Raw genomic sequence first — 13,293 nt, 5'->3', positions numbered from 1 at the left:
CCCTAAGTTTTGTTAATTCAATTGAATTTAATCCAATAAGCCTTTTCTAAGTAGTGCAAGATATAGTGTTAAGTGCTGCTGATACAAAGAAAAAAAATGAAAAAGTCTCTGTGCTCAAGGAGTTTATATTCAACTAGGGTAAGGTGGGGAAGGGGTTTGCAGGATAAAGATATAAAATTTACAAAGAGAAGTAAATACAAGATAATTTGAGATAGACAGTGCCAATACCTTGAGGGTGAGGGGAGGTATTGGGATCAGCAGTGGCTTCCCTCAAGAGGTGGCACTAAGCCCAATCTTGAAAAAAGTTAAGGATTCTAAGAGGCAATGGTGAGAATAGATAATATACTAAGCATGAAAGAACAGTTTTACAGAAATGTAGAAAATAATCTACTAAGATTAGGTAATAGCAAACAGGTCAATTTAGATGGAATTGAGAATGCTGGAAGAGAAGTAATGTGTTAGTAATAAGGGGAATTGTTGCCACCATTATCAGAATGATTTAGCCTCAGCTTTGTACTCGTTTCAATGAACCAACCAGTAAGTATTTATTGAATCTCTTCTATATACTCAGTATTATGCCAGGCACTGTGAATCTGGCAAATCACTTCACTTTTCTCTATCTCAGTTTCTTCAACTTTAAAATGAAGGCTGGACTAGGTGGACTAGATCAGGGGTTTCATAGTTAGATAAAAACAGGGACCACTAGGCTTTACATAATGATGCTGGTGGGCTAAATATTGACTTTAAAAACCACATATTAATATCACCTATGTTTTATTAAATTTTTACTTATTTTGTTAAATATTTCCCAATTACATTTTAATCAGGTTCTGGCCACACATTTGAGGGTGCTGTGGTTCATATCTGACACTTCAGGACTAGATCATCTCTAAAGTCACTTCCAGCTCTAAATTTTCTGATCCTAAGGATGAGACAAAACTATAAGCATCTAAGGAAGCTTAACTCAACTTTAGAGGTAAGTTGAAAAAAAAGAGTGGATAATAAAACAAAATGTATACTTTATGTAAAGGGATTCCTTTTTCAGATGTGAACAGATTCATCAATGGAAAGGTGTAGAAACAGAAACAGATTTAGAGAACCATTGAAAAAGGAATGCAGGGGTGGTTTAAAATAAGGAAAACTATTAACATAATTGATTATATCAATAACATAAGTTTACAAAATCATATGATTACATTAGTAGATGTGGAAAAAGCTTTTCTTTTACTTATTCAAAAACCAGAGAGACGTTATCTAATGTTATCACACTTCTGCTCTTGTTCCAGTCATGAGCATTACCAAGTTGCTAACGTAATACATATATGCATTTTGATGTCTAAAATAATCATCAGTGCTGAAGACAATGCCACCACAATTCTGACCGAGCAGAACATGAGACAATGTTGTTTTCCCTGAACTGGGCAGATGTCTTAAAAGGATAAGTTGCCTCTTTAGCTTTTCCTCTTGGAACTATTTTCTCCATCTGGAATAGAGAAGGGTCTTCCCAAGATTCTTCTCTTGTTTCACAGAAAACATTACTTTCTTGTCCATCTTGTTCACTGTGGCCATTTCTAGAGGCCTGTATGATACTGTTCCTCCCATCACAATCAGATTATCTGTTAGTCTGATCAAATGTCGGACAATTCCAATTTGTGTGGCCACAGTTTGGGTTATATCCATTGTACATTTCACATAATTTAACGTCTTGAGCGTGGAAAATATTTGGTGGTGGAGATGGAGATGGAGAAAATTTAAATGATAATTGAAGCCAGAAGGAAAAAGGCCTTGAGGAACTAAAGAGGATTCTGCTGGTTGCCATTTAGGCCGAAAGGAAGGAACTGTGTTGTTAAAAAAAAAAATGTAGGTTCCACTTGTCCATTAACTGGATATTCAGTGTTCCAACCAACTGGCTCATAAATAAAATATTGCTCATCACCAGGGGGTGACTGTATAGTACTAAATCAGGTATCTTTCTTTTCTTCATCAGATTTTAAATTGTCGTTGTAATGGCCTTGATAATAGAAGCTAAATTGTTCTTGAAGGGGTTTAAATTCCTGCCAATTGCCTTCTAAATCTTCTTTTTCACTCTCAAGCTCCTAAATTTCTTGTAAAACTGAAATAACTCATTGACTATGTCCAGTTTATTAGAAGAAGGATTCTGTTTGTTTTCCCCCAATGACTTTTTGTGTACGATGTTTTCTTTTATCTCTTTTATTTTCCTCAGGACTTTTTAAAATACATCCTATACTTTCTCTCCACTAACTGGGGTAGCTACCTTGTGACTTCTTTCCATTCTAATTTCTTTAATATTTCCAGAGACATAAGTACAGTTATTTTGAGATGCTTCACTGATGTTCATGGATACTACTGTAGGATTTGCATGCTGTAGGCCTTCTGAATGAAATGATTCAATAATATCTGGCCTATTATAAGAGATTACATCCCCCAAAGGTTTCAACAAAACTGTAGTTTCAGTCTTGCCTCCTGAGTTTTTTCCATTTTCCTTGTCGTCAAAGATGGATAAAGGTATCCAGTTGTTCTTTGTTTTCTCTTATGATATGTGAAAATGGTCAACACCATCATGGAATATAGTATAAGCCTCTTCTGTTGATTTCAGTTTCAATATTGAATAGTTCACTTGCAGGTTTTTCAATATATTCAATATTATTCAATATATTGAATATTGCACTTGCTAGGTTTTTTTTTTCCATGCCCCAAAGACTTAGCTTAATTTTCACAGTAAGGCATATGAGAAAGGAGAAAAGCAAGTCCAGGACATTGGTGAGCTCCTGGAGCTCCGTCGCCAGCTGGCAGCATAGTGGTCCTCTTGCAAGATAGCAACTGCCCCTTCCACGCCCTGGCAGCAGCCCCTGGTGCTAGGCATCTGGAAAAAGCTTTTGATAAAGTACAACACTCATTTCTATTAAAACACTTGAAAGTATGGGTATAAATGGATTTTTTTCTTTAAATTGATAAAAAGCATTTTTCTAAAATCATCAGCAAGCATTGTTTGTAATGGAACACAGCTAGAAGCCTTCCCAGTAAGATCAGGTGTGAAACAAGGATGTCCACTGTCACCAATATTATTCAGTATTGTATTAGAAATCCTAGCAATAGCAATAAGAGAAGAAATAGAAATAGAAGGAATCAGAATAGGGAATTCTAATAATAATAAATAATCAATAATAAAACTATCACTTTTTGCAGACCAGATGATTAATATTTGGAAAATCCCAAAGACTCAATTAAAAAGTTAGTTGAAACAATTAATAATTTTTAGCATAGTAGCAAGATATAAAATAAATCCACATAGATCAATAGCATCCCTATACATCATAAACACTGCAAGAAGAGATAGTAAAAGATACCCTACTTAAAATAACTCTAGACAATATAAAATATCTGGGAATATCTACCAAAACAAACCCAGGAATTATACAAACAAAATTTTTTAAAAATTATACAAATAAAATCATATTTAAATAATTGGAGAAATACTCATTGTTTATGGGTAGGCAAGGACAATATAATAAAAATGACAATTTTACTTAAAATAATTTATATATTCAAAGCCATCCCAATTAAATTAACAAAAAATTTTTTTATTGAATTAGTAAAAAAATAACAAAATTCATTTAGAAGATCTAAAAACAAGAATATCAAAGAAACTAATAAAAAATATAAGTAGCACTAAATCTTAAACTATATTATAAGGTTGTATTATCAAAGCTATCTGCTACTGGCCAAGAAATAGAAAGGTCAATCAATGGAACAGAGTACACATACACGACCAAATAAATATAAAAACCTTGTGTTTACAAATGTAAAGACTTAAGATTTTGGTATGAGAAATCATTATTTAGTAAAAAAAAATTTGGGAAAACTAGAAAGCAGTATAACAGAAATTGGTCATAGACTAATATTTTACACCATTTAACAAGAGGTCAAAATGGATATATGACTTAGCTATAAAGAGAGGTATTACAAGAAAATTAGAAGAACATGGAACATATTGCCTATCAGATTTATGGATAGGTAAACAATTTATGAATAAACAAGCGATAAAGAGCAAAGTTAGGTGTAAATGGATAATTTTGATTACATTAAATTAAAAAGGTTTTGTACAAATAAAACAAATGTAGCCGATATCAAAAAGTAAGCAGAAAATTGATGGGATTTTTTTATAGACAACTTCTCAGATAAAGGTCTCATATTTCAAATATATAAAGAACTTTGTCAAATCTATAAGAATGTAAGTCATTCGGGGCAACTAGGTGGCACAGTGGATAGAGCACTGGCCCTGAAGTCAGGAGTACCTGAATTCAAATCCGGCCTCAGACCAAACACTTGACACTTACTAGCTGTGTGACCCTGGGCAAGTCACTTAACCCCAATTGCCTAAAAACAAAAAAAATACCCCAAAAAAAAAGAATGTAAGTCATTCCCCAATTGATAAATGGTGAAAGGATCTGAACAGGCAGTTTTCCAATGTAAAAATCAAAACAATTTATAGTTATGTGAAAAAATGCTCTAAACCATTATTGATTAGAGAAATGCAGATTAAAACAGCCTTTGAGATATCATTTTATACTTATCAGATTGGCTAAAATGATGGAAAGGGAAAGCAATAAATGTTGAAAGGGGTGTGAAAAATTAGGACACCAATTCAATGTTGGTGGAATTGTGAACTGATTCAACTATTTTAGAGAGCAATCTGGAATTATGCCCAGAGAGTTATTAAATTCCCTGTATCCTTTGACTGAACAATAACAATGCTATTTCTATTTCCAAAGATAATTAGGGGAAAAGGAAAAGAACCTGTATGTTGTAAAATATTTATAGCAGCTCTCTTTGTGGTGGCAAAGGACTAGAAATTGTGGGGATGCTCATCAACTGGTGAATGGCTGAATAAGCTATGGTGTATGATTGTGATGGAATACTACTGTACTATAAGAAATGATGAGCTCAGTCATCTTAGAAAAACATAGAAAGACTTACACAGAAGAACAAAGAGCGAAATGAGCAGAATGAAGAGAACATTGTATACAGTGACAACAATATTGTTTTAAGATTGACTTTGAGAGTCAGGAGTACCTGAGTTCAAATCTAGCCTCAGACACTTGATACTCACTAGCTATGTGACCCTGGGCAAGTCACTTAACCCTGATTACCTCACAAAATAAAAAAAAATGATTTTGAGTAAATAAGTCATTTTGACTATTATAAATACCCAAATTAATTATAAAGGACATATGAAGAAAGACACTATCTGGATCCAGAGAGAGAACTAATAAATGGAAGTAGGTATAGAATAATTTTCCATATTTGTACCTATTTGTGTCCATGCTTATTTGTTCAGCCATCTCTAGGGCAAAAGAGGAGGGAAGGGAAGAAAAAAAAGGGGTAAGCAAGTTATACATAATAGCTTTGCAGTTTCATGTGCAATAATCTTTTTTTTTACTATACCATGTTATACAATTACTTGTTTTATTTTATAGATTAAAATAAAATAAAATTTTTAAAAATAAGCAGCCAAATTTTAATTTTAATTAAAATCAAAAAAGGCAATTATAGGGCCCTCAGAATCTAATTCGTATGTGATTGACTTCAGGACTTCGAAAGAAAGAGCTGGAAAATCCTGATTCCTAGAACTGTTGGGAATAAATTCCTAGGACTACAGGACATATGTATGCTGCCTATTTATGGTACAGATTACCAGCATACAAGTACAGGCTGGGGTGAATGAAATGAACCAGAGATCTTTCTCAGAAGTGGCATTGAATACAACGCCTATAGAAGCACGTGCTATTATGTACAGACCACCATTATTGAAGGGGAAGTGCTGTAAAGAAAGGGAAAGTAAGAAGAGCTGGGGTTGTAAAGGACTATTTCTTGCACAGAGAACTTAAGTTAGGCCTTAAAGGATAAGAAGAATTTAAATAGGCAGAGGGAAGAAAAAGGAAGGCATTTCAGGCAAAAAGGAATTATGTAAAATGAAGGTCCAAGAGTAGTAACAAGCATGGCGTATTCACTAGCAGGTTAGTAAAGACAAAGTAGAACAAAATGTTTTTTTAAATTATTTTATTTTTTTCTCAATTACCTGTAAAAACTACCTTTGACATTCATTTAAAAAAAAATCTTGAGTTACAGATTCCCTCCTTCCCTCCTCACCCTTCCCCCTCCTAGAGAAGGCAAGTAATTTGATATAGATTATACATGTACAGTCATTCAAAACATATATCTATATTAGCTATGTTGCAACAGAAAACACAGACCAAAAAAAAAAAAGAAAGAAAAATACAAAATGTAACTCACATATGTTATGTTCTAAATGTTACATTTAAGAAATATTCAAATGCTCTTCTCCCTAGATGATATTCCAACTCTTTCTTTGGTGCCTTTGCCCAAGCTATATCCCCTGCTCCCCTCCAATGTATTCCTTCATCTCTGATACCATTAGAATTCTGAGCTTCCTTCAAGGCTCAGTGTATACATGAGGACTTCTTATTTTTAAGTTATTTATTTACTATTAAGTTATTTAGTTTAAGTTAATTTATTTATTTTTATTTGTTATTTATTTTTAGCTTTCAACGTTCACTTTTATAAGATTTTGAGTTTTAAATTTTTCTCCCTTCCTTCCTTCCCTCCCTCTTCCCCAATGTAACATGCAATCTGATATAGGTTATAGTATATTAAACATTTTTACATTAGTCATGTTGTGAAAGAAGAATTGGAACAAAAAGGAAAAACCATGAGAAAGAGAAAACAAAGAACAACAAAAAAAGAAAAAATGATATGCTTCAATCTGCATTCAGACTCCATTGTTCTTTCTCTGGATGTGAATAGCATTTTTCATCATGAGTCTTTTGGAATTGTCTTAGATCATTGAGAAGAGCTAAGTCTAACAAAGTTAGTCATCACACAATGTTGCCATTACTGCGTACAATGTTCTCCTGGTTCTGCTTGCTTCACTCAGCATCATATAAGTCTTTCCAGGTTTTTCTGAAATCTGCCTGCTCACCATTTCTTATGGAACAATACTATTCCATTATATTCCTATACCACAACTTATTCAGCCATTCCCCAATTATTGGGCATTCCCTCGATTTCCAATTCTTTACCACAACAAAAAGAGCTGCTGTAAATATTTTGTACATGTGGGTCCTTTTCCATTTTTTATGATCTCTTTGGGATAAAGACCTACTAGTAGCGTTGCTAGATGAAAGGGTATGCACATTTTTATAGCTCTTTGGGCAATGTTCCAAATTATTCTCTAGAATGGTTGGATCAGTTCACAATTCCACCAACAATGCATTAGTGTTCCAATTTTCCCACATCTTCTCCAACATTTATTATTTTCCTTTTTTGCCATGTTTTCCAGGTGTTATGTGGTACCTCAGAGTTGTTTTAATTTATATTTCTCTAATCAATAGTGATTTGGAACATTTTTTTCATATGACTACAGATATCTTTGATTTCTTTGTCCTAAAACTACCTGTTCATATCCTTTTACCACTTATTAATTGGGAAATGACTTGTATTCTTATAAATTTGACTCAGTTCTCTAAATATTTTAGAAATGAGGCCTTTATCAGAGACATTGCATACAAAAATTGTTTCCCAGCTTTCTGCTTCCCTTCTAATCTTGGTTGCATTGGCTTCGTTTGTGCAAAAACTTTTCAATTTAATTTAATCAAAATTATCTTTTACATTTCATAATGTTCTCTATCTTTTTTTTGGGAGGGGGGTTAGGCAATGGGGCTAAGTGACTTGCCCAAGGTCACATAGCTGGTAAGTGTTATGTGTCCAAGGCCTGATTTGAAGTCAGGTCCTCCTGAATCTAGGGTCAGTGCTCTATCCACTGCCCCACCTAGCTGCCCTCTATTTCTTGTTTGGTCATAAATTCTTCCCTTCTCCATAGATCTGACAGGTAAACTATTCCTTGCTCGCCTAATTTGCTTATAGAAATCATGTACCTATTTTGACCTCATTTTGGTATATGGTATAAAATGTTGGTCTATGCATACTTTCTCCCATACTGTTTTTGAGTTTTCCCAGCAGTTTTTGTCAAATACTGAGTTCTTATCCCAAAGGCTGGGGTCTTTGGGTTTATCAAATACTAGGTTGCTATAGTCATTGGCTACTGTGTCTTATGTACCTAACCTATTCCACTGATCCACCACTTTATTTCTTAGTCAGTACAGTTTTATATCTGGTATGCCTAGACTACCTTCCCTTGCATTTCTTTTCATTATTTCTTTTCATTAATTCCATTGATATTCTGGACCTTTTGTTCTTTCAGATGAATTTTGTTATTTTTTTTTCTATCTCTATAAAAGAATTTTGGTAGTTTGATATGGCACTGAATAAGTAAATTAATTTAGGTAGAATTATTATATTAGTTCAGCCTACCTATGAGCAACTAATATTTTTCCATTTATTTAGATCTGACTTTATTTGTGTGAAAAGTGTTTTGTAATTGTGTTCATATAGTTCCTGGGTTTGTCTTGACAAGTGGAGCAAAATGTTTTTACTGCGGAGCAATTGTCAATTACTTAAATACATTTAGACAAAAACAAGATGCCAAAGTAAATCAGTCAATCAACAATAATTTATTAAACTCTTACTGTGTTCCAGGCTAAGCTTTGAGCATACAAAAAAAAAAGTTTTTAAAAAGTCCTGTCTCTCAAAATGCTGAGCCCTCAAGAAGCTTACATGGGGGAGACATGTAAATAATCACGTACATCCATGATATGTACATAATTGAAGGGCAATCTCAGAAAAAAAGTACTTGCGGTGGAAGGAGGAATAACACAGGGATAGGTCTCCTGTAGAAAGTACGTTTTAAGATGTGTAATGAAAGAAGTTAGGGAACCTAAGAAGTGGAGATGAGGCAGAATAGCATCCAGATATGGGGGGACAGCCTGTACAAAGTTATGTAACTGGAAGATGAAGTCATGTTTGAAGAATAGCAAGTGACCCAGTTCAGCTGGGTAGAGTATATGGAGGGGAATAAAATGCAAGAAAAATGGAAAGGTAGGAAGAGGCCAAGTTTTAAAAAGAAGACTTCATATTTAATATGAAGATTATTTAGTAGGTCAAGTGACATGGTCAAACCTGAACTTTAAGAAAAATCACATGGGCAAATGAATGGAGAATGGATTAGAATGGGGAGAGACATGAGACAGGGAAATGAAAGTAGTTTGATACTGAAGGAAATAGGAAACTTTTTAAGATTATTGAGCAGGGGATTAATGTATTCAAAGCATGCTTAAGGAAAATTACTGTGGGGTTGGTGTAAAGATGATTAAAAGTGGGAGAAGAAGTGTGCAGTTGTGGTTACAGAACTGGCCTTGGAGTTAGAATGATCAATGGTTTGAGTCTCTCTTTTAATGGTACTAGCTTTGTTTCCTTGAGTAAGCCACTTACTTTCTCAGTATACCAGACAAATTTCTAAGACTATAAGGTATCAATTGCACCTCCTCACTGGCTGTTCCTTACACCATGGAAACCACAGGTCTGGTTTTTAAAAATGCAAAAATAATCAAAGAAACAAGATGGGGAATGCCAGATAGGAATGTGATAGAATAATTGAGTCACGAGTTAAGAAGAAGCTTAACTCTAAGAAAAGTCTTAATGGTAAATAAGAAATATTTTGCAGGAGGTCTTGGTTATTGGAAATGGGGTATGAAGTTGAAGGACAAAACAAAGGTGATTCCAAGTTTTCAAAATTGAGTAACTGGGAAAATGATGAAACCACTGATTAAGGCTTTGGGATATGGATTTGTTTGTGGGAGAAGGGGAAGGTGAAATGTGGAGTCAAGTTTGTCAATGAGTTTAATTTTAGACTTTTGGACATGTTGGTGAGAAATCCAAGTGGAAATTTCCAGCAAGCATTGGTATGGGATTCAGGAGACAGAATAAAACTGGAGGAAAGAGTTGAGAGTCATCAGTAAAAAAGCAGTAGCTGAAGCAAAGAAAATGAGTATTTCACTACATTTCTAAGCTTCTGCTTCCTTTAAAATAAAGATCTCTTCTATAGTTCCTAAGTTTAAATCTTAGAAATCATATTTGGTTACTAAAAACAATAATTTTGTGAAGAGAAAGTCTTTTTAAATCCTTCAAATTCAAAATGCATTTAAAACAGTAACATATGCCTTTAACATTCATTCAGTCATTTCAGTCATGTTCAACTATTCGTGACAAAAAAAACTTTGGAGTTTTTTTTTTGGCAAAGATACTGGATGGCTTGCCATTTCCTTCTCCAGCTCATTTTACAGATGAGGAAACTGAGGCAAACAGGGTTAAGTGACTTGTCCAGAGTCACCCAGCTAGCAAGCATCTGAGGCCAGCTTTGAACTCAGGAATATAATTCTTCCTGACTCTAAGCCTGGCGCTTTATCCACTGGGCTTACTGCCCCTAACTTAACATAGTAGGCATCTAATAAATATTTGCTAAATTAATATATGTTGATTATGACAGCGTGGAAGAGTACACAGTGTGACTGTCTTGAAAAAGAGAAGTTACTTTTGGAATAAACATGTTTCACACATATGACACTATTACCATCTCTATATTACTCAGTGCATGGCAGTGAGCTAGCTAGTCTTGGAGTCAGTCCTTGAATTCAAGTCCTGCCTCTGATACTTACTAGCTATGTGACCCTGAAAAAAAGCCACTTAATCTCCATGACTCAGTTATTACATATGTATATATATATAATAAGGAATTTATATTACATGGATTTATTTTATTTTTAACTTGTGGACTAAACCAAGCACTTCCTTAACAAATTTAATTTTAAAAAAAGATGGTTGTATAAGAAACTATAAATCTATTTTGCACAGCTTGCTATTCCTTTCAAATATACAACAAAATTGTCATGTAAATTAAAGAAATTTGAGTTCAATGGCCTCTAAGATCCCTTACAATTTTAAGCCTAAGATCCTATGACATATTACTTTGTCACCCTGAGCAAATCTCTTAAAATCTCAATCACCCCAGGTAACTCTTTAAAACTCTGAGAAGTTTCCTCTTTGGGAGTTCCCTGTCCCAAAGAAAGCTAGGTGGCACTATAGTGCATAGAGCACCAGGCCTGGAGTCAGGAAGACTCTTCTCAGTTCAAATCCAGCCTCAGACACTTACTAGCTGTGTGACCCTGGACAAGTCACTTAACCCTGTTTGCCTCAGTTTCCTCATCTGTAAAATGAGCTGGAGAAGGAAATGACAAACAGTTCCAGTATCTTTGTTAAGAAAACCCCAAATGTGATCATGAAGAGTCAGACCTGGCTAAAAAAATGACAGAACAACCACAGCACCAATGAACTCACGAGTGGAGGAACCGACATGATCAAGCCTGTGTTTTAGGAAAATCACATTGGCAACTGAACGGAGAATGGACTGGAATGCAGAGAAGCTGGTGGATCACTTGACTTCAGGAATTCTGAGTTGTAGTAGTGTGAAAGCTGATTGTGTCTGAAGGAAATCCTACACAAATGTGGGGAGCCCCCAGAAGTGGAACATCACCAAGCGGCCCAAGGAAGGGCAAATCCACTCATGTTGGGAAATGAGCATGTCAAAGCTTCCATGCAGATCAGCAGCTAGGTGCAGCCATAGAGTAGCCACTGCTCTTCCAACCTGGGTAAATAGGACAACCAGGTATAATAGAAGAAAAAGAAGGAAGACTATGAGAGGAAAGAAGAGAGAGAAGAAGGGAGAGAGAGAAGGAAGGAAGGAAAGAAAGAGAGAGAGGGAGAGAGAGAAAGAAAGGAAGGAAGGAAGGAAGGAAGGAAGGAAGGAAGGAAGGAAGGAAGGAAGGAAGGAAGGAAGAAAGGAAGAAAGAAAGAAAGAAAGAAAGAAAGAAAGAAAGAAAGAAAGAAAGAAAGAAAGAAAGAAAGAAAGAAAGAAAGAAAAAGAAAGAAAGAAAGAAAGAAAGAAGAAGAAAGAAAAGGGAAGGAGGGAGGAAGGCTTTGAGAAAGGAGGACAAAAAGAGAAATAGCTCAAGCAACCAAACGCTCACAAGAGCATGCTCAAAAAGTAAGATTTCAAGAAAATAGATACAAGAACATTTTAAAAAATATTTTTTAAAAGATGTGTTCATTTAACATTTTTAAGTTGCATGAAGAAATAACTAACCTGACATGATTGGGTGGGCCATCTAGTGGTCATATTGGCAAAGGACATATTTTCCAAAGGAATAAGCTTTGGAGATCTGTGGGAGTTTTAATGTATTTGGCTAGGTATCTTTCTTGCTTTATTTCAGCCAGGCAGAAATAGAGTTCATCTTTTTATAGCTGGCATGCTTTGAGCATTTTTTTTAGCTGACAAAGAATTTTAACACACAATAGTCAAATATACTTTTGAAAAGTGTTAACTTTGAAAAATAACCAAATTGGGTACAATTTAACTCTGTGATTTAGTTCAGTATCTCTTTTTATTAATTGTTTTACTCCTGCATGGTCATGGAAAGTATCTATTGCATATTTTTCTTCAAATTTTGGGAAATTATGGTGAGCTCATAACTACCAATTAGTGTAGTAGAATTTATAAAAGATTTCTAAAATGATTAGATGTTTTTTCAAAGGAAAAATAATTCTGCTGCCTCCAAGAGAGCATGAGAGACACTTTATGTCCTACTTAAATTTGTTTATGTCCTTACACTATTTATTCATTGGAGAATGGCTCCTGGTCTTAGGTATATGTACTAATTGCCCATGTATTTTGCATACTGACCCTTATTAGAAATATTTGAAGCAAATGATATTTCCCTCTTGAGAATGTTCCTTTTTATTCTAGCTACCTCATTTTTTGTGTGTGCAAAAACTTTTCCTTTTGAAAATGATAAATCTTGGAGAGGATGTGGGAAAATTGGAATGCTGATACATTGTTGGTGGAGTTGTGAAGTGATCCAACCATTTTGGAGAACAATTTGGAACTATGCCCAAAGGGCTACAAAAGTGTGCATACCCTTTGATCCAGCAATAGCACTTCTAGGGCTATATCCCAAAGAGATCAAACAAATGGGAAAAGGACCCACATCTACAGAAATATTCATAGCAGCTCTTTTTGTGGTGGCAAAGAATTGGAGATTGAGAGGATGCCCATCAATTGAGGAATGGCTGAGCAAGTTGTGGTATATGAATGTAATGAAATACTATTGTGCTATAAGAAATGATGAACAGGCTGACTTCAGAAAAACCTGGGAAGACTTATTATGGTCTGATGCTGAGTGAAGTGAGCAGAACCAAGAGGACTTTGTATACAATAGCAGGCACGTTATGCAATGACTAAGA

The 13,293-nt window shown here is 34.7% G+C and overlaps 1 pseudogene; it reads right to left on the bottom strand.

The window, feature by feature from the left end:
* Positions 1 to 1,228: 1,228 nt before the first annotated feature.
* On the bottom strand, positions 1,229 to 11,349 carry LOC144454308 (NEDD4-binding protein 2-like 2; annotated as a pseudogene).
* Positions 11,350 to 13,293: the final 1,944 nt, after the last annotated feature.

This window comes from Phascolarctos cinereus, unplaced genomic scaffold, assembly GCF_003287225.1.
Source record: "Phascolarctos cinereus isolate Bilbo 61053 unplaced genomic scaffold, phaCin_HiC Scaffold_726;HRSCAF=1367, whole genome shotgun sequence".
Classification (NCBI taxonomy): domain Eukaryota; kingdom Metazoa; phylum Chordata; class Mammalia; order Diprotodontia; family Phascolarctidae; genus Phascolarctos; species Phascolarctos cinereus.
Note: the sequence above shows the minus strand (reverse complement) of the source record. Positions and strands in the feature narration are given on the sequence as shown.